The sequence below is a fragment of the Triticum dicoccoides genome, chromosome 3A (assembly GCF_002162155.2).
Source record: "Triticum dicoccoides isolate Atlit2015 ecotype Zavitan chromosome 3A, WEW_v2.0, whole genome shotgun sequence".
Classification (NCBI taxonomy): domain Eukaryota; kingdom Viridiplantae; phylum Streptophyta; class Magnoliopsida; order Poales; family Poaceae; genus Triticum; species Triticum dicoccoides.
In genome coordinates, this window is record NC_041384.1 from 544,793,191 (window position 1) to 544,813,557 (window position 20,367).

A 20,367-nucleotide genomic window follows, 5' to 3' on the forward strand; every position below is an offset into this window, starting at 1 on the left:
TTGGCGAGCTTCCGGCCGGCGCCCCGTGCAGCCTCTGGCTCCAGGCCGACGGCTGCTGCAGCCGGGCCTCATGGGTCTCACTGGAGGTCTCCGCGGCCGGGAGCCTGTCCCTGGCCCGCGGTTGGCAGACGTTTGCCCGCGCGCGTGGCCTGAGCCGTCGGTGCACCCTACACTTCAAGTTCGACGGCGATGCCACCCTCTACGTGAGGGTGTTTGGGGAAGATGGTCGCCGCGCAGGGTGTTGCCCCGAGGGTGACGACCGTGGCTGGGAACCTAGCTCCAGTGATGATGGAGAGGGCAGCACTCGTGCGGCTGGAGGCGCTCGGGGTTCCTCAGCTTCTCCGGCCCTTCTTCAGGCGGTGACTCTTCTAGCGGTGGCCGCGGTCATCCTCCACGCCGTCGTATCTGCTTGGGAGGTGGCAACGTGTCCGCCCGCCGTCGCGCCCTGGTGAAGCGCGAGAGGGAGTCCGCCTGAGCTCCGGAGGCAGCTCGGACCTTCCCTATGGGCCGGTGTGAGGCGAGCTGCACCAGATTTGTCCTTTATTTCCCTTTTTCCTGCATAACAAAGACAGTAGCGTGGAGCCCCGCGGGGGCGTGTTTGGCTTATTGCTGTTAATCATCATTTTGCTTTCGTCATTGTACCTTCCGGCTACGTGCCCGCGCGTGGATAATTCCCGGCCCCGGCCGTGGGGGGCGACCGACCCATGCCCTTTGTTTGTGTCGCGGTGCCCGTGGGGCACGGACTGGAGAGGTGCTCCTGTGATGGGCCCAGGTCGCGAACCCTTTGAATGACAGGGTAGGAACACTCGCGAGGGCGCTCGGCTGCCCCCCTCGCAAGGCCTTGCACAAGAGAAATTGAGGTAGGAGAGCGAAAAGTCGAAGAACCACAAGCCAAAGACGGCAACAACTTCAATAAAAATTCAAACGAGAAGGAACAAGCCAACTGCGGGAAGCAAATGAAAAGCCGCGTCCGGCACCTAATCTAGTCTTCGACATCTTCTCACCAGCGCGGAGCTAAGTGCTGCCACTGGGCGTGGGAGGGAGCCCCAGGGCCTGAGGCCAGCGCTCCTGAGACTCCGGGGCGTGTACAGGCCCAACTAATTATTACGTGAGAGTGTCATGGGCGGCGAGCTTCACAAGCGTTGGCCTTCTTCACAGGCTCCGGGCCTTTTCCAAAACGCGATAGCTTCACAGGCATTCGCCTTCTTCACAGGCTCCGGGCCTTTTCCAAAACGCGATAGCTTCACAGGCATTCGCCTTCTTCACAGGCTCTGAGCCGTTTCCAAAAGGCGATAGCTTCACAGGCGTTCTCCTTCTTCACAGGCTCCGGGCCTTTTCCAAAACGCGATAGCTTCACAGGCATTCGCCTTCTTCACAGGCTCTGGGCCTTTTCCAAAATGCGATAGCTTCACAGGCATTCGCCTTCTTCACAGGCTCTGGGCCTTTTTAAGGGTAGAACCTCCGAAGGTGCTGGATGTTCCATGCATTCTGGACTGGCACCCCCTCCTGAGTCTCCAAGCGCGCGGAGCCGGGCCTGGAAACATGAACAACTTTGAATGGGCCCTCCCACATGGGAGAGAGCTTGTGCAGCCCCTCCCTGGAGAGAACCCACCTGAGCACGAGGTCTCCTACCTCGAGAGTTCTGGGGCGGATGTTGCGGCAGTGATATCGCCGCAGTGCTTGTTGGTACCTCGCCGCTCGTAGCGCGGCTTCTCGGCGACGTTCCTCCCACAGCACGAGGTCCATCCCCCGCATGGCGTCCTGCTGCGCCTCGTCAAACGCCAAGACCTGCGCGGAGCGATGTCTAACCTCGTGAGGTAGGACCGCTTCGGCTTCGTAGACCAGGAAGAACGGGGTTTCCCAGTTGGCTTGGTCGCGGTTGTGCGGATGGACCACGACACGGACTGAAGCTCGTCGTACCAACCTCTACCGCAGGCCTCCAGCTTCTTCTTGAACGTCCTGGTCTTGAGGCCCCTCAGGACCTCCGCGTTGGCTCGCTCGGCCTGGCCGTTGCTTCGGGGGTGCGCGACCGAAGCGTAGCATATCTGCGTTCCAAGGTTAGCACAGTATGTTTTGAAGAGGTTACTGGTGAACTGCGAACCATTGTCCATGATGATGCGATTCGGCACCCCGAACCGGCTCACGATGCCCTTGATGAACTTGACCGCGGAACCCACGGGAATGGTGCGGACAGCCTCTACTTCAGTCCACTTGGTGAACTTGTCTTCGGCGATGTAGAGGTAGCGGTAGCCCCCAGGCGCCCGAGGAAACGGGCCCAAGATATCCAGCCCCCAGACTGCGAATGGCCACGAAAGGGGTATAGTCTCCAAGCCTCCTGCTGGCTGATGGATCTGCTTGGCGTGGAACTGGCAGGCCTCACAAGCTTTCACTAGTTCGACGGCGTCATTGAGCGCGGTGGGCCAATAAAACCCACTGCGGAACCCCTTGCCGACGAGGGTCCGTGATGATGAATGATGTCCACAATCTCCGCCGTGTATATCTTCCAGCAGTTCCTTCCCTTGCTCCCTGGAGATGCAGTGCAGGGATACGTCGTTTGGCCGCTTCCGGTAGAGCTCTCCATCCTTGATGCAGTATGCCGTGGCCTGGCGTGCCACTCGCTCCACTTCCTCCTCCTTCTCCGGCAGGGTCCCTTGCGTTAGGTAACTCTGGAGCTCCGCGATCCAACATCCCTCCTGAGGTTCCATCATCAGGAGCAGACGCGCTCCTAAGGCCGGGCCACAGGCTGGAGCCCCTGAGGCAGGTGGCTGGGGGAGCTCCTCCCGGGGCTGAGCCGTGTTCGATAATGATGGCAGGGCTGATGGCTTGAAGAGCCGCTCCTCGAAAACGCCAAGCTCCTGAGGTAACCGCCTGGACACCCATTTGGCAATGTCGTCGGCCTCCTGATTGGTGCCACGGGGCACATGCTGCAACTCCAACCCCCAGAACTACTTCTCCATCTTGCGGACCTCCGCTAAGTAGGCTTCCATGTGCTCATCCTTCGGCTCGTACACCTTATTGGAGAAATTGACAAGGAGCTGCGAATCGCCCTTGATGGTGAGGCGTTTCACCCCCAGGGCAGCCGCGGCCTTCAAGCCCGCTATTAAACCTTCATACTCTGCTATGTTTTTGGAGACCTTTTCACCTTGCTGGAAACAGAGCTGCACGGCGTAATAGAGCTTGTCCTGAGCGGGCGATATAAGCACCGCTCCAGCCCCAGCGCCATGCCTGGAGAACGCCCCATCGAAGTACATGACCCAGCCTTCTGGTGCCTCGCTTCCCGGGGACAGGGACCGATCCTCGTCGGCCTTGAGGCCCGGCGCCTCCGTCCATTCTGCCACAAAATCCGCCAACACTGCTCCCTTGATGACTCTGGTCGTGCTGAATTCGAGCTGAAACGCTTGCAGTTCTATGTTCCACTCAGCAACCCTTCCAGCTGAATTAGGGTTCCTGAGTACTCTCTCCAGGGGGTACGACGAGACGACCTTGATGGGGTGACCCTGAAAATAGTGTCGCAGCTTGCGCGAGGCCATCAGTAGCGCGAGGAGGAGTTTCTGAGGCATGGGGTACCGTGCCCTTGCATCCCGCAGCACCGTGCTAACGGAGTACACTGGGTGCTCAACGAGGTGGAGTGCGTCAGTGCTGGTGGCTCCCTTCAGAGACCGTGGTGCCTCTTGAGGCAATGAGGCCTCCTGAGGCTGGCCATCTGGAAGAGGGGCCTCTTCCGCCTCTGGTGCGCCCCTCTGCGGCGGCTGATCCTCCTCAGCCGCGATGGCGGTTTCTGTAGGCCTTCCTTGTCCCTGTTCTGCCTTGTCCCGGGCTGCTGCCGCGGTTTTGGTTCGGTGCTCCTCTCTGACTGCCACTAAGGCTGCGCTGACGGAGTAGGGAGTGGCGGTGAGGTAAAGCACCTGGGGCTCTTGAGGGCGCGGAGCCACCATGACCGGTGGGCTGGTCAGGTATCTCTTGAGATCCTGGAGCGCCTTGTCGGCCTCTTCAGTCCACTCGAAGGGCCCCTTTTTCTTCATTAGCTGGAAGAAGGGCAGTGCTTGTTCCCCCAACTTTGAGATGAAGCGCCCTAGCGCGGTCACGCGCCCCGTGAGCTTCTGCATTTCTCTTAGGGTCTTTGGCGGGCTCATGTCTTCCACCGCCTTGACCTTCTCCGGGTTAGCCGCGATGCCTTGGTGGGACATGAGGAAACCCAAGAGCTTGCCCGAGGGGACTCCGAACACACACTTCTCTGAGTTGAGCCGTAGGTTCACTGCGTTGAGGCTCACGAAGGTTTCCTCCAAGTCTTGTATCAAGGTCCTGGCCTCCCGAGACTTTACCACAATGTCATCGACGTAAGCTTCAACATTCTTCCCGAGCTGCGGGCCCAAGGTGATGTGCATCAGCCGCTGGAAGGTCGCCCCTGCATTACGCAGCCCGAATGGCATGCATGTGTAGCAGTACACCCCACACGGGGTTAGGAAGGCAGATATGATGGTTGGAACACACTCCAAGAACTATAATATTGGTCTCTCTGTAACTGGTAAAGTGGATGTCGTGGCTAACACACCCAGTCGGAAGACCTATTATTGTAGTATCCTGATTGAGGAAGTTGGCCACCTCCCCATAAGGATTTTGTAGGATTTACTCCAGAAGTTGTTCCTTATGGATCTATTGTATTCCGAAGTCCGACCACTACTTGATGGCTATGCTGATGCTTTAAAGCATGACCTTGGTAACCAGTACATCAAGGAGAACATTAGAAGCGGAGTGCTAAATGTCTCTCGGTCGATCATCCAGATTTCATTCCCTTGGCCTTGTTAAGGTGAAATCTGAGAAAGGATTGTCTTTCTATGCATCTGCATTGTCCATCACCGTTCGTCAAGGTAGTAAGATGTGTTGCCAGGATCCTCGACTCGGATGTTGGTAGAAACTTGATGAATATGGAAATGCTCAACTTCTTGAGAGCACATGCAAGCAAAATCATCCCTTGCGTTGTCTTCAACAAGGTAGTTCACATCATCCATTTTAGCCCGAGTGTGTCGCTCTCCCAAACTCCGTCAAACGATCGCTCGTAAATTGCCTTAGGCTGGTATAGAGAGTTCCAATGATCTCTGTATCAAAAGTAATTCTTTTTGCCACTTAAGGGATAATTCCACGAGTCACCTTCTTTAAGGTATCACGTTATGAAATCATGGCAATTATCTCCTTGCTACTTGAAATTCATGCTCCATCTTAGTCAAGTGTGGAATTGTAACCTGCCAAATTGAAACCTCGTCATTTGTTTCTTTCCTCCCCTCTCGATATGTGTTTTGTGTCTCAGCTCGAGAGATGTTTCAATGTCTCACTACGTGAGTTGATCCTGAGTTGTTTGACTGTCAGGACCCCGACTCGATGTCACATCGATCTAGCTTGTAACACCTCATATCACTTTGCGGCCTCACGCACGGTATCCCCACGGGTGTCGCCTTACCTTTGCCCGGGACCGTTTGCGCCTTTTGGCTCACGTATATGATAATGTCGCTAGCATCCATATGATAAAGAGCCCGGGCTGACATGACTAGTCGTAAACCCAAAGTGGCACAGACTTACAGGGACAGGCATCCATGACCCAGCTTCGAACGTGTCGGTCATCAGCAAGTGGGTCCGGGCTGTAGCACTGGGCTAGCAGGACTCCGGTAAACCGGGCTGTAGCGGGCTAACAGGACTCCGGTACTCAATGCGTGACATTTCCCCGAAGGGACAGACACTGGAACGAAGAAGGACACATGCCGGCCAGCCTAAGTGTTCCAGAGCAGTAGCAAGCTACCATGGCTCAGTGGTAACACTAGGAGACATTTCCCGGTAAGAGAGGCTACTAAAGATAAACAACTAGATAGTCAGATCCCACACATACCAAGCATTTCAATCATACACACAATATGCTCGATATGTGCAAATACAACAAGGCATCACAACATGACTCTACGACACAAGTACTTTATTTAAGGCTCAGAGAGCCATACATAACATACACAAAGGTACGGGTCACACGACCCGGCATTCAAGTCATACAGTCATACAAACCAGCAGCAGAAGTAACTTGTCTGAGTACAGACAACTAGTAAAATAAAAGAGGCTTGGAAAGCCTAGCTATACTACGAGGTCCTTCACAAGCTCAGGATCACCACCTGGGCCTTAGCCTACTCATTGATGTCAACGTCTACGTAGAACCCATCAGAAGGGGTTGCAGCGTCTTCTGTGAAAAATGTAAATTATAGCAACATGAGTACAAAGGTACTCAGCAAGACTTACATCAGATCCTACATACATGCACATTATCAAGAAGGGTTGGTGGAGTTGTTGCAGCAAGCCAGCTTTGACTCTTGGCTAGGCTAACCTACGAGACTCCAACTTGAAATGGTTTTGCGTACACGAGTCCACTACTCACCAATTCAATACACTACCGAGGATCCACCTCCGTCTTCCTACGGAAGAGCCATCCTCGGCACTCACACTTATCTTGAGGCTTTTAGTAGTTTCCATTTACTTGTCTATGAACTGTATAGGCAACCAAGTAGTCCTTTACCGCGGACGCGGCTATTCGAATAGATCATGATAACCCTGCAGGGGTGTACTTCTTCATACACGCTCTCACCACTTACCGTCATTTACACGACATGTACTCGGCAACCTTCAAGCAGAAGCCCAACGTGGGTGTCGGCCACGACCTACCTAATCACCTAAGCCTCCAGTCCAGGTTTATCGCCTATCCAGGTTCCATCCGCAGGGAGTCCGGCCGAGGTTTCCCATACGGCCCCGAACGATGTGAACAGGGTTCCCGAGATACCTAACGGGTATTCGGTACACCCGGCCACGTACCTACCGCATCACAGCCCACCCCTACGGTCAGCGCTGTCCACGGCCTCCAGTAGGCTACAAACACCAGAAACTACTTGCAACTCCTGGACGGAGAACTAGGGTGAATAAGAAGCCGAGAGGGTCCATTGGTTTCGGGCCCAATGCATGGTAGTAGCTGATTCTTAAATCACACATACAGATCTCAGTGCTTAAGGTCGGCTTCAATGAAACAACCCACCATGTACTCCTACATGGCCTCTCATCGATACCTTTACCAAATCGTGTTCACCACACCACTCCTATTACCGACATAATCATTTCACTCTAGCCCATCACCCAGATGAACCAGACCTGACACGACTCTAAGCATAGCAGGCATAGCAAGGTAGGAACAACACATACATATGGCTCAATCAACTCCTACACATGCTAGTGGGTTTCATCTAGTTACTGTGGCAATGACAGGTCATGCAGAGGAAGTGGGTTCAACTACCGTAGCACACAGCAGTTTGAAACGCGTTGTCTTAATGCAGTAAAGAGAGCAGGAGCGAGAACATGGGATTGTATCGATATGATCAAATGGTTGGTTGCTTGCCTGATGGTTCGATGCACTAATACGGTTCTTCGTTAGGGTAATCACGATACTCCTCGGAGGCAGAACCTGCCGCAAAGAACACCGATACACAACCATCACCAAACAATGTGCAACAATATGATGCATGCATGAAACATAGCAATATGAGTGTGTTGGGCTAATGCAACTAAGACCAGAAGGGTTTGAACCAATTTGAATCAAAGATTCAAATTTCAAACTCAAACATGGCCCTTTAAAGTGTTTTTCCTTGTTCTGTATTAAACATCAGGTTAACTTGTTTAATCATGCATGAAAATAGTACAGATGGATAGATTGGATTTTTCTGATCATTTTTCATATATAATTTGTCTGATTTGGAGTTACAGAATAAAAGTTATGAATTTTTGAAGTTTAAATTATATTCTGGAATTTCCTATATTAGAATAATTCCAGAAAAGCAATTATTGCGTCAGCCTGACGTCAGTGTGACGTCAGCAGGTCAACGGAACACGTCCGGGTCAAACCTGACAGTGGGTCCCGCGTGTCAGTGTGATTAGATTAATTAAGGTTTAATTAAAACTAAACCTGTTTAATTAACAGGGCTGGGCCCCACCTGTCATTGACTCAGGGGAGTCAACCAGGGCCCACCCGTGGTCAAACCCGGGTCGGCTGCACCGGCGTTTAGCCGCCGGCGAGCCCGACGCGGCGCGGAAGTGGTTTTGGCCGTTTCGGCCACCAAATGGGTCGCGGAGACCACCGGAGTGGAGCTGAGGACGAGCCGTAGCTCTTGGTGGAGTCCGTTGGGGTCGGGGTGGCCGGAGTTGGTGCCGGCGACGACTTTGGCGGCCACCGGGGTTCGGCCGAAGACGAACTTGACGCTAGAGGGGTCAGTGAGGCTCGGGGAGTGGCTGGCTAGGTGCTAAGTGACACGGTGAGCATGATGGACACCGTGGAGTGGCCGGAGGATGACCGGGAGCACGTCGGCGACGAGCTCCACGGCGGTGGGTGCGGTTGAGCTCCGGGAGGTTGCTACACAGCTCGGGAGCAAGCAAAGGGGGGGGAAGATGGCTAAGCTCACAGTGAGTGCGACGAAGCCCTTGGTGCGGCCGGAGATGGACCGGAGCGACGACGGCGTTGAAGGGGATCTCCGGCGACGGCGGACTCGGGCGAGGTCGGTGCGGTGGACTCGGGCGTTGCGAGCGCTCGGGGCTCGGCTTGCTCGATGGAGTGGACCGTGGCGGAGCTCCTGGACACGATGAGAGGACGCACGGGCGGCGGGGAGCACGACTACGACGAAGGTACGGCGACGGTAGCGTCGGCCATGGCTGGGGCGTGCGAGGGGGAGGAGCTGGAGAGGAGAGGGGGTGTCTGGGGGGTTCGGGGGAGCGAGAGAGGCCGGTCCACGACGTCACCGGGCGAGGGGAGCGGCGAGGCGGCGAGCAGGTGCGTGGCGCGCGCTGCAGTCGCCGTCGGGCACCTGCCTGCCTGCCTGGCTGGCAAGCAGCTCGCTGGAGCGGCGCTGGGCTGGGCCGGCAGGTGGGCCGGGAGCAGGCGCCAGGTAAGCTTTTTCCATTTCTTTCTGTTTTCTGTTTTTTTAATACTTCTGCAACTTTGTTGAATTAAATAAAATACTTAGGCTACTCCAAAAATCACCAAACTACTCCTGGTCCATAGTTGGATTATTTCCAACATGAAACATTTTAGTTTGGAGGTATTTGAGCATTTAAATATTTTATATAATTTTAAATGCCCAAATTCAAATATTTATGATTTAATTCAAAAACCCTAAGCTGGCCTAGGAAAATGTGCACCACTTTTGGCAGAGGTTCTGAACCAAGACAAAAATGATGGGCATTTTAGAAGGGCATTTCAGGTTCATTGAAAAAGTTTTTAGTAAACCCTAATTGGATTCAGAGGGGACTGGGGGTTCTGTCATCCCCATTTCAGGTTTCTGAAGAAAGAGTAAACATGATGCAACACTCTAATGCATGGCTAGCTAGGATGTGACATCGACCTTCGATAAGATCGATCCCTCTCGAGTTTTCCTTCTCCTCTCATTGTCATGTTAGTTGGAGTTCTTGGGGCAAGACACTGAGACAAAGATGGTGATCGAATCAACGTTCATTTGAAGTGCAACATGGATCATGAAGATTGGGTTAAGTTTGCGTCCCCCTTCATCTTACCCTACGCTTGAATCTCGGGACGAGATCTTGTTTAGTGGGGGTGAGTTGTCACAGCCCTAGAATTTGCTTATCATTAGTTGCATTAAGGCATTCATGTCATCATGTTAAATTTCTCAGAAAGTTGAAATGGGGATGACAAACCCTAGCACCAAAAATTAAATCAAATAGGGTCAGCCATAAGCCTTTTCAATAAACCCAAAATGCCTTTAAAAAATGTTCATCATTTTTAGAAAAGTTAAAACCTCTGACAAAAATGATGCACATGTTTCAAGGTCATTCATGAATTTTTGAATTAAATCATATCATATTTGAATTTGGGCATTTAAACACTATAAATAATTTAAATGCTCAAATAATGCTGAATTTAAATGTGGACCACTGGAATAATCCATAGAGTGTCCACAAATTATTGCAGCATTTTACAAAATGCTTTAGTATTTTTACTAAAGCCAAAACAGCAGCAGAAAAATAGAAAACAGAAACAAATAAAAAAGGAAAGCAGAGAGAGAAGCCCACCTGGACCTTACCTGGCGGCCCAAGTGGCCGGCCCGGCCCACCTGGCCCCCTCCCCTGTCATCTTCCTCCTTTGCCAGGAGGATGAGCGTGTGGCCGCGGCGCGCTGGCACGCGCCTCGCCAGCTCCTGCTCGCCGTCGAGGGCCTGGACGCCTCTACGAGTGCCACGCCACCTCCCCGACCCCCCTCTCACTTCTCCCTCTCTCTCTGGACCTCCCTCCCCCTCGCTCCTCTGATTCCCCCCCCCATGGCCGAGCATGCCCGTCGCCGCCGCTCGCTGTTGCCACGGCCACTGTCCCTCCCTCGCCCATCCAACGTGCTCGGGAGCTCCGCCATGTCGTCCCCGTATAACCCACCGAGCCACGTGAGCTGGGAAGCACCGCAACACCCTCGACATCGTCGTCTTCTACCTCGGGCCACCGAGATCGCCGGCAATGCCACGATGCCGTCCGTGCTTCCCAGAGCCCACTTCGATGCCCCCTACAACCGCTGTGAGCTACCGCTTCGAACCCCTCTCTTCCCCGCCTCGATTGCACCTTGTAGCCCTCGTTCTCACCGGAGCCGAAGCTCGCCGCCGCCGTGCCATGTTGCCGTCGTGGCTATAGCCACTGGAGCTTCCACCTGAGTACACTACCGTGCTCAGAATGACTCCACGAGACCGTAGCCACCAACATCTCCTCCTCTCGTGCACCGCAACCCAAAACCCGCAACCCACCGTGCTCCAGCCGCCGCCGTTTTAGTCGCCGTCGTTGACTCCTTCCATCCCGGCTCGAACCACGGCTACCCATGGATGCGTCTCTCTCCCCTCTTTCAAATGCGCCCTTCCGCGCATCGAACGGTGACCCGTAGAGCAAACCCGAAGCAGGCACCGCCACGGTCTGTCATCGCCGGCGGTTAAACGCCGGTGGCTGACGTGGCACCATCATTAGGGCCTAAGCACCCTACTGATTACCCCCTGGAGTCATTGACAACTGGGCCCCACGCGTTAATTAACCCTGGAATTTATTCCCTGTTTAACTTAGACTAATCCACCGGGCCCACATGTCAGGTTGACTTTGCTGACGTGGCCTTTGACAGGTCCCACCTATCATCCACCCAAACCAGCCTGAGACACTGACGTATGGGTCCCACAGGTCAGGTTTGACCTGGCCGACCTAGTTGACCTACTGACGTCACCCCTATGTCATGCCGACGCAGTAAATGATTTTCTGGATTTTAAAACAATTCAGGAAATTCCAAAAAATGACTTAAACTTCAAAAAATCATAGAAATTAAACCATAACTCCAAATGAAATAATTTATATATGAAAAATTATCAGAAAAATTCAAGGAATCTGTTTATGGCATTTTCATGCATGTTAGAACAACTTATGGCTGCTGTTTAGGCCAATTCACATAAATAGAATTTAAACTCTCACATATGGAATTTGAATTTGAACCTAGGGTTCAAACCAACTCCATTTAACATGTTGCTAGTTGCATTAGCTCAAACCACAACATATTGACATGTCATGATCATGCATTATATTGTGCATTGCATTGATTGTGTTTCTTTCTCTGTTGCGGGTATTTGTCCCCGCTCGACAGACGTCGTACCGACACTGTGATTGTTGACACTGATGAAGACCCGATGATATCTTCAGAAGTGCCAGGCAAGCAAAACCCCCTTATTCATTCCGATACAATCCCACTCTCTCGCTCCGGCTCTCTTTTACTGCATTAGGACAACAACGATTCATCTGTTACTTGCTGTGGTAGTTGAACCCGTTATCCTCTGCATGACCTGTCATTGCCACAATAAATAGATGAAACCCACTAGCATGAGTAGGAGTTGTTTGAGCCCTGATGTGCCTACTCATTCATGCTTGTTTGTCATGCCTGCTATTGCATAGAGTTGTGTCGGGTCTGATTCATCGAGGATGAATTGGAGGTGTGTGAACATGTCCTACTGTGTGTGAGCTAAGTGTGTGAACACGATTTGGTAAAGGTAGCGGTGAGAGGCCATGTAGGAGTACATGGTGGGTTGTCTCATTGCAGCCGTCCTCAGGAACTGAGTTCTGTGTCTGTGATCCATGAACAGCTACTACCACTCATTGGGATCCTTAATTGACCCTCTCGGCTTCTTAATCACCCTAGTACTCTGTCCAGGAGTTGCAACTAGTTTCTAGTGTTTGTAGGTTATGTGTTGGCGGCCGTGCGTAGCGCTGACCCTAGGGGTGGGCTATGTTGTGGTAGATACACCATGGCATGGTGTACCAGGCGCCCGTTTGGTGTCTCAGGAACCCTGTTCACATCGTTCGGGGCCGTATGTGGAAACCTCGGCCGGACTCCCTGCGGATGGAACCTAGATAGGCGATAAACCTGGACTAGAGACTTAAGTGCTTAGGTTGGCCGTGGCCGACACCCTCGTTGGGCTTCCGCTTGAAGGTTGCCGAGTACATGTCGTGTAAACGACGGTAAGTGGTGCGAGCGTGTGTGAAGAAGTACACCCCTGCAGGGTTATCATTATCTATTCGAATAGCCGGATTCCTCGGATATGGAAACTTGGACCCCTTGCATAGTTCATAGATAAGTGAAAGTGGTTACTCTAAAACTCACAAGATAAGTGTGAGTGCTATGGATGGCCTTCTCGTAGGGAGACGAGAGTGGATCCATAGTGGTGTATTGAATGGTGAATATGTGGACTCGTGTGCGCCACCTCAAAAGAGTTTCTTGTAGTCGTAGTTCAGGTTAGCCACTGGGTCAAAGCTGGCTTGCTGCAGTTAAACTCCACCACCCCCTTTGTTGATACCGATGCATATGTAGATAGTTCTAATGTAAGTCTTGCTGGGTACATTTGTACTCACGTTTGCTTATTTTATGTTTTGCAGAGAGACTTCAGTCTCGCTAGTAGTTCCGCTTGGACTTCGACGTTTAGCTTGTTACCTCAGCTACGATCTTGTACCCTTGGGAGGGTCTGGTATATAGTCAGGCTCCTCAGCCTTCTTCATTTTTAGTTGTCTGTACTCAGACAAGTTAAGCTTCCGCATGTGCTTTGACTTGTATGCTCTGGATGTTGGGTCATGAGACCCATGTTTGTAATATCTCGCTCCTCGGAGCCTAGTGAATAAATACTTGAGTCGTAGAGTTATGTTGTGATGCCATGTTGTATTTACACATATCGAGCATATTGTGTGTATGATTGAAATGCTTGGTTTGTGTGGGATCCGACAATCTAGTTGTTTATCCTTGGCAGCCTCTCTTATGGGGAAATGTAGTCTTGTGCTTCCATGAGCCATAGTAGTCTGCTACAGCCTGGTTCACCGGGGACCTGCTAGCCCAGCACTACTGCTCAGGACACTTGACTGGCCGGCATGTGTTTCACTTCGTTCCTATGTCTGTCCCTTCGGGGAAATGTCACGCGGTGACATCCGGAGTCCTGCCTAGCCTGCTACAGCCCGGGTTCCCGGAGTCCTGTTAGCCCAGTGCTACAGCCCGGATTCACACGCTGCTGACCGACACGCTCGATGTGATTCATGTATGCCTGTTCCCAAAGGTTAGTACCGCTTTGGGTTCACGACTAGTCATGTCGGCCCGGGTTCTCTGTCATATGGATGCTAGCGACACTATCATATATGTGAGCCAAAAGGCGCAAACGGTCCCAGGCCATGGTAAGGCGACACCCGTGGGAATACCATGCGTGAGGCCGCAAAGTGATATGAGGTGTTACCAGCTAGATCAACGTGATTTGGAATCGGGGTCCTGACAGCTTTGGTATCAGAGCCTGACTGCCTGTAGGATTACCAAGCCAAGCTAGTCGAAGTCGTGTCTAGAAATGCTTTAGTTATGTAAGCGAATTGATTGTGGATGGGAACGTAAGGCTCTTTTACTCCTTATCCTCATGACCTTCTGATCTGAGTCATCTTATCTTTTCTACAGGGTTAAGAACTAGGCTTCTCTTCTATCTCTCAGGATGACGTGTTACTAAACTGTAGTTTCCTAGGATTGTTGAGTTCAAGCCTTAGTTCAGTTCCTACTACTTCCATATGTTCGTAGCCGGCCTCAGAACTTTGATATTGTGATGTTGAGTGGTTATGCCACCATTTTTGCAGGATGTCTCAAATCTTTTGAGCATTTACAGCCGTTATGTTGTCCGAGTCATCCCAGGTTTCTAAATAGTCCGATGCATTTGCAAATCCCTTCTTCCTGTTGTCGATGTTCCTTTGGGCAAAATTAAGCACACTAATCGGTCTATTGAGGTACTCCGTTGCCTTGACATGTATGTTGGAGTTAGTATTATGACCCTAGGTGTCTTCGAGAACCACTCAGTGATCTAGCAATGTTTCTGTTCCCAGTGTGATGATTCTGGCCACCATTCTCGAAAACATCCCATGATGCCATTTAGTAGTAGATATTCTACTTCTGGGTTCTTAAGCCCAAGATTCACCCTACTTGCTTCATGTTGATAGTGTTGCTAGTTCCTTTAGGATATTAGTAACCTTTGCGATAGTCCTCGAGGTCCATGGTATTTCCTTCTTCCAAATACCATGAACCATTAAGGCAGAAGTTCTTTGAACCAAAAGATCACCATTAGAGTACTCCTGAGGAGTTCTCCATTCATAATTGTGATTCTGCCAGCTCTACCTTTCTGCATGGGTTATCCCGAAGAAACCTATTGAACTTGGTTCGACATACTAATCTATGCATCCACAACTCAGAAAATTATATGTTCCCTTGAGTTGTCCCTCTTTACTTGTTTCCTGACTCTCGTCTATCAACTGATAGTCGGGAGTAATTGTGCGATCGTGTTCATCGATGCCTGCTATTCTTGTGGTCCATCAAGCCATTCTATTCCAGAATGACTAGGAGAAACAAACTCCAGTACCTTATCCATATCTAGGATTGGGTCAAAGTAGTTGTATTCCATGGATCAAAATGCCAACCCAGCTTTTGCTCCGTTCTACCTTGGAGTGTTACCATATTTATGTCAAGAATGTCATGAGAATTGCACCACCTCTTATGAATTCTTGACGCAGTGATACTTATCGCCATCATTATTCATTCTTTGGTTCCGTGTTGTTGTAACCGGAATGCCGACAAGTGAACTGTGATGTGTGAAATCAATACTCCTAGCAACCCCGTTGCTTGGTAGTTAATGGACAATAAACTCATTCTTAGCGTGTCGGTTATTGAATCATCATTCTAAGATTGATCGTGCTACCTAGTCCTTATTTCCGGAGCACTATTCGATCAATGAGTTAGGATTGTGTCAAACCCTTGCTCTATTGATCACATCGTCTTGCCTCGCAAAGCAAGATTGTTCTCGAGCTTAATAACATATCGGTGGGTCGTGATTTTCCAAATATCTTCTTGGAAGTATCACCAGGTTGTCACCTGATCGCTATGTTGAGTTCATGATCAAGTTGGATTCTTGTAGCCACCCTTTTCTCCAAGAATCTGTGTTGGATACCCCTGAGCTAGTTGGTTAAGCTTAACAACAACTTGGAGAGTTGGAAGATAAAAGCTTGTCTTGCTTAGTTCGTGTTAAGGGATATCTTTTGTGTGTGTGTGTGTTGATGAAAGATGATATCTTCATCGATTGGTCCTCGTGATCAGTTATTGGATCTATTGTCTTGTCCAAACTTTGGTTTGAGTGTGGGCTATCCTCAAATCAAATCAGAACCAACGATGTTCATAATGTTGTCCTACTCGAGGTTGATTCCTCGGGCATACACCATTACATCCTTTGTTCTGACCAATGCTATCACCGTGTTCACTTAATTGTGGAATTCCATCTATATGGAAGCCTGGATGGTTGTTTGTTGAGCCCATTGACAACATTATCATCTTGTCCATGATTCATGTTGAACATCTAAGTTAGCGTTGGAAACTTTGAAAGCATTTCTTCATGGTATCTCATGAAGCATATGTTTGGATGAAAGAAGTGACTACCTCTGATTCATGTGCATTTGGTGAAAGTTGCCGCCGTGGATTCAAGAAAGCTTGTTCCGCTTACTTGGAATCATCCCAAGTTAGTCATGCATGTGCGAAGTATTCTATGGTTTGATAGGCTCGCTACCTCCAGTCCATATGTGTCCCTAGCACACCAAGCCACTGACTGATTTGTTCTAGGAGAAGGAGTTAAGTGCTAATCCATGTTAATGCACAAGACTTCGATATCCTCGATGATGGTTCCCAACCTGAACTCGGTAGTGTTTTATCATAAGACTACTATCTGGTCATGCTTGTCTGGGACAGCGTGTTCACATGTGTTGGCCGAACCAGCTCATGTTTTGGAGCTTGCTACCGTAGTTCATTTCCCCGAGAGTCTCGCAATATCATCTCGTCGATTTGTGTTGCAAACTTTATTTTTCTTTCTAGACTTGATGAGTCCCGAATATCCTGACACCAACCAGATCTGAATCTCAGGCAGATATGATGGTTGGAACACACTCCAAGAACTATAATATTGGTCTCTCTGTAACTGGTAAAGTGGATGTCGTGGCCAACACACCCAGCCGGAAGACATATTATTGTAGTATCCTGATTGAGGAAGTTGGCCACCTCCCCATAAGGATTTCGTAGGATTTACTCCAGAAGTTGTTCCTTATGGATCTATTGTATTCCGAAGTCCGACCACTACTTGATGGCTATGCTGATGCTTTAAAGCATGACCTTGGTAACCAGTACATCAAGGAGAACATTAGAAGCGGAGTGCTAAATGTCTCTCGTTCGATCATCCAGATTTCATTCCCTTGGCCTCGCTAAGGTGAAATCTGAGAAAGGGTTGTCTTTCTATGCATCTGCATTGTCCATCACTATTCGTCAAGGTAGTAAGATGTGTTGCCAGGATCCTCGACTCAGATGTTGGTAGAAACTTGATGAATATGGAAATGCTCAATTTCTTGAGAGCATGCGCAAGCAAAATCATCCCTTGCGTTGTCTTCAACAAGGTAGTTCACATCATCCATTTTAGCCCAAGTGTGTCGCTCTCCCAAACTCCGTCAAACGATCGCTCGTAAATTGCCTTAGGCTGGTATAGAGAGTTCCAATGATCTCTGTATCAAAAGTAATTCTTTTTGCCACTTAAGGGATAATTCCACGAGTCACCTTCTTTAAGGTGTCACGTTACGAAATCATGGCAATTATCTCCTTGCTACTTGAAATTCATGCTCCATCTTAGTCAAGTGTGGAACTGTAACCTGCTAAAATGAAACCTCGTCATTTGTTTCTTTCCTCCCCTCTCGATATGTGTTTTGTGTCTCAGCTCGAGAGATGTTTCAATGTCTCACTCCGTGAGTTGATCCTGAGTGTTTCGACCTTCGATAAGATCGATCCCTCTCGAGTTTTCCTTCTCCTCTCATTGTCATGTTAGTTGGAGTTCTCGGGGCAAGACACTGAGACAAAGATGGTGATTGAATCAACGTTCATTTGAAGTGCAACCTGGATCATGAAGAATTGGTTAAGTTTGCGCCCCCCTTCATCTTACCCTACGCTTGAATCTCGGGACGAGATCTTGTTTAGTGGGGGTGAGTTGTCACAGCCCTAGAATTTGCTTGTCATTAGTTGCATTAAGGCATTCATGTCATCATGTTAAATTTCTCAAAAAGTTGAAATGGGGATGACAAACCCTAGCACCAAAAATTAAATCAAATAGGGTCAGCTATAAGCCTTTTCAATAAACCCAAAATGCCTTTAAAAATGTTCATCATTTTTAGAAAAGGTTAAAACCTCTGACAAAAATGATGCACATGTTTCAAGGTCATTCATGAATTTTTGAATTAAATCATATCATATTTGAATTTGGGCATTTAAACACTATAAATAATTTAAATGCTCAAATAATGCTGAATTTAAATGTGGACCACTGATAATCCATAGAGTGTCCACAAATTATTGCAGCATTTTACAAAATGCTTTAGTATTTTTACTAAAGCCAAAACAGCAGCAGAAAAATAGAAAATAGAAACAAATAAAAAAGGAAAGCAGAGAGAGAAGCCCACCTGGACCTTACCTGGCGGCCCAAGTGGCCGACCCGGCCCACCTGGCCTCCTCCCCTGTCATCTTCCGCCTTTGCCAGGAGGATGAGCGCGTGGCCGCGGCGTGCTGGCACGCGCCTCGCCAGCTCCTGCTCGCCGTCGAGGGCCTGGACGCCTCCACGAGTGCCACGCCACCTCCCCGACCCCCTCTCACTTCTCCCTCGCTCTCTGGACCTCCCTCCCCCTCGCTCCTCTGATTCCCCCCCCCCATGGCCGAGCATGCTCGTCGCCGCCGCTCGCTGTTGCCACGGCCACTGTCCCTCCCTCGCCCATCCAACGTGCTCGGGAGCTCCGCCACGCCATCCCCGTATACCCCACCAAGCCACGTGAGCTGGGAAGCACCGCAACGCCCTCGACATCGTCGTCTTCTACCTCGGGCCACCGAGATCGCCGGCAATGCCATGACACCGTCCGTGCTTCCTAGAGCCCACTTTGACGCCCCCTACAACCGCTGTGAGCTACCGCTTCGAACCCCTCACTTCCCCGCCTCGATTGCACCTTGTAGCCCTCATTCTCACCGGAGCCGAAGCTCGCCGCCGCCGCGCCATGTTGCCGTCGTGGCTATAGCCACTGAAGCTTCCACCTGAGTACACTACCGTGCTCAGAATGACCCCACGAGACCGTAGCCACCAACATCTCCTCCTCTCGTGCACCGCAACCCCAAACCCGCAACCCACCATGCTCCAGCCGCCGCCGTTTTAGTCGCCGTCGTTGACTCCTTCCATCCCCGCTCGAACCACAGCTACCCATGGATGCGTCTCTCTCCCCTCTTTCAAATGCGCCCTTCCGCGCATCGAACGGTGGCCCGTAGAGCAAACCCGAAGCGGGCACCGCCGCGGTCTGTCGTCGCCGGCGGTTAAACGCCGGTGGCTGACGTGGCACCATCATTAGGGCCTAAGCACCCTACTGATTACCCCCCTGGAGTCATTGACAACTGGGCCCCACGCGTTAATTAACCCCGAAATTTATTCCCTGTTTAACTTAGACTAATCCACCGGGCCCACATGTCAAGTTGACTTTGCTGACGTGGCCTTTGACCGGTCCCACCTGTCATCCACCCAAACCAGACTGAGACACTGACGTATGGGTCCCACAGGTCAGGTTTGACCTGGCCGACCCAGTTGACCTGCTGACGTCACCCCTATGTCATGCTGACGCAGTAAATGATTTTCTGGATTTTAAAACAATTCAGGAAATTCCAGAAAATGACTTAAACTTCAAAAAATCATAGAAATTAAACCATAACTCCAAATGAAATAATTTATATATGAAAAATTATCAAAAAAATTCAAGGAATCTGTTTATGGCATTTTCATGCGTGTTAGAACAACTTATGGCTGCTGTTTAGGCCAATTCGCATAAATAGAATTTAAACTCTCACATATGGAATTTGAATTTGAACCTAGGGTTCAAACCAACTCCATTTAACATGTTGCTAGTTGCATTAGCTCAAACCACAACATATTGACATGTCATGATCATGCATCATATTGTGCATTGCATTGATTGTGTTTCTTTCTCTGTTGCGGGTATTTGTCCCCGCTCGACAGATGTTGTACCGACGCTGTGATCGTTGACACTGATGAAGACCCGATGATATCTTCAGAAGTGCCAGGCAAGCAAAACCCCCTTGTTCATTCCGATACAATCCCACTCTCTCGCTCCGGCTCTCTTTTACTGCATTAGGACAACAACGATTCATCTGTTACTTGCTGCGGTAGTTGAACCCCTTATCCTCTGCATGACCTATCATTGCCACAGTAAATAGATGAAACCCACTAGCATGAGTAGGAGTTGTTTGAGCCTTGATGTGCCTACTCATTCATGATTGTTTGTCATGCCTGCTATTGCATAGAGTTGTGTCGGGTCTGATTCATCGAGGATGAATTGGAGGTGTGTGAACATGTCCTACTGTGTGTGAGCTAAGTGTGTGAACACGATTTGGTAAAGGTAGCGGTGAGAGGCCATGTAGGAGTACATGGTGGGTTGTCTCATTGCAGCCGTCCTCAGGAACTGAGTTCTGTGTCTGTGATCCATGAACAGCTACTACCACTCATTGGGATCCTTAATTGACCCTCTCGGCTTCTTAATCACCCTAGTACTCTATCCAGGAGTTGCAACTAGTTTCTGGTGTTTGTAGGTTATGTGTTGGCGGCCGTGCGTAGCGCTGACCCTAGGTGTGGGCTATGTTGCGGTAGATACACCATGGCACGGTGTACCAGGCGCCCGTTTGGTGTCTCAGGAACCCTGTTCACA